Source organism: Schistocerca cancellata, unplaced genomic scaffold, assembly GCF_023864275.1.
Source record: "Schistocerca cancellata isolate TAMUIC-IGC-003103 unplaced genomic scaffold, iqSchCanc2.1 HiC_scaffold_923, whole genome shotgun sequence".
NCBI lineage: Eukaryota > Metazoa > Arthropoda > Insecta > Orthoptera > Acrididae > Schistocerca > Schistocerca cancellata.
Window position 1 is genome coordinate 87,889 of NW_026046931.1, and position 2,112 is coordinate 90,000.

The following is a 2,112-nucleotide window of genomic DNA, read 5'->3' on the forward strand; positions in this document are numbered from 1 at the left end:
TACCACAATGTGTACCGTACCCAAACCTAACGTGTACTGTACTACAACGCAATGTGTACCAAAACACAACCCAGTTTGTACCTTAACCTAACCTATGTCACCTTAACCTAACCTATGTCACCTTAACCTAACCTATGTCACCTTAACCTAACCTATGTCACCTTAACCTAACCTATGTCACCTTAACCTAACCTATGTCACCTTAACCTAACCTATGTCACCTTAACCTAACCCATCTTGCACCTTAACCTAACCTATGTCGCCTTAACCTAACCTCTGTTGCACCTTAACCTAACCTGTGTTGCACCTTAACCTAACCTGTGTTGCACCTTAACCTAACCTGTGTTGCACCTTAACCTAACGCAATTTGCACCGCAATGTAACGCAATTTGCACCGCAATGTAATGCAATTTGTACCGCAATCTACCCCAAGTTGTACCGCAATCTACCCCAAGTTGTACCGCAATCTACCCCAAGTTGTACCGCAATCTACCCCAAGTTGTACCGCAATCTACCCCAAGTTGTACCGCAATCTACCCCAAGTTGTACCGCAATCTACCCCAAGTTGTACCGCAATCTACCCCAAGTTGTACCGCAATCTACCCCAAGTTGTACCGCAATCTACCCCAAGTTGTACCGCAATCTACCCCAAGTTGTGCCGCAATCTACCCCAAGTTGTGCCGCAATCTACCCCAAGTTGTGCCGCAATCTACCCCAAGTTGTGCCGCAATCTACCCCAAGTTGTGCCGCAATCTACCCCAAGTTGTGCCGCAATCTACCCCACGTTGTGCCTTAACCTAACCCACGTTGTGCCTTAACCTAACCCACGTTGTGCCTTAACATAACCCACGTTGTGCCTTAACATAACCCACGTTGTGCCTTAACCTAACCCACGTTGTGCCTTAACCTGCTCTGTAAATGGCATATGACACGTTACATTAATGTATTGTTGTCCAACCGCAACCCGCTCAGAATGTTGTGTACACAGCTACGTGTCATCTCCCCATAACAGCTGTATTGCAGTGTGGTACGCCATAGAGACGTGTGGGAGTAATGGACGCAGTGGATGGCGATCAGCATGAGCCGTCTGTTCATGTAGTGGCGCGTGTATGCAGACATAGTAGTCTCTTCTCACACAATGTGATAGCACGGTGTCCCGCGTTCCACATCTGCGACATGCTACAGAGGCCGGTTGACAGTTCGTCGCGCAATGGACATCGCATACGTACGGGGGCACCTTCCACGTGCCCTCTAGTCGGGCACATTTTGTTGCGTGGATGTGAGCGGATGTAGTGTGTCTTGACACCTGACAGGCAGGCATGCAATAATAGTTGACTTTGCAAACGGGGATGGACGTGGACGTGTACGTTTACTGGTGACGTTACGCAAATGAACAACTGGTAACCCGTTGTGGTGCGGTTGATCTTGCTGGAGGTACATCTGTGAGGGCAACGATCGGTACAGCTATGACGCGGTTGTGTCAGCGATACCCACCACACCAATGAACGTGAATGTGGATCTGGGTGTGAAGCGATACGCGGCTGTGGGTGGGTGGGACTGTCCCCGGCCGGTGAGGGGGGGGCCGCCCGGCGTGCTGGCCGCGCGGTGCGTGGGCGCACGCGCTACAGCCGGCTGGTGGGGGCGCCCAGTGGCAGGCGCGCCGGCCGACGGACGCGGCAGGCGGCGCAGCTGCGCGCCGGGGCACCCTGCGCGCGGCGCCGTGCAGCCAAAGTGGGTCCTCGCCGGCCCGGTGCGAAGCGCGGTGGACATCTGCAGTGTGCTGGTCCGATTGAGGACTGTGTGCGTTGAGGATGCGCCGCCGCCCGGCACTCGGCGCCGCGACGCCGTCTGCTGCTCGGTCGCCCCAGCGGTTCTCGCTGGTGGTTTGTATCGCAGTTGTGCAGACGTGTTGGCACGTGCGCTGTGCTGGGAGAGTTCGCTTCGGCACCCACGTGGGGCCTTTGCCCTTCTGTGGCGCTGGCGTTGGAGCTGCCGGTCACCGTAGGTGGCGCGTGTTGTCTCCCGCCGGCAATGCCACGACAGCACGCTCCCGGGCCTCTGTCGGCAGCGGCAAGCTCAGTTGGGAGCACGGGTGGTCGCACCTAAAGCGTC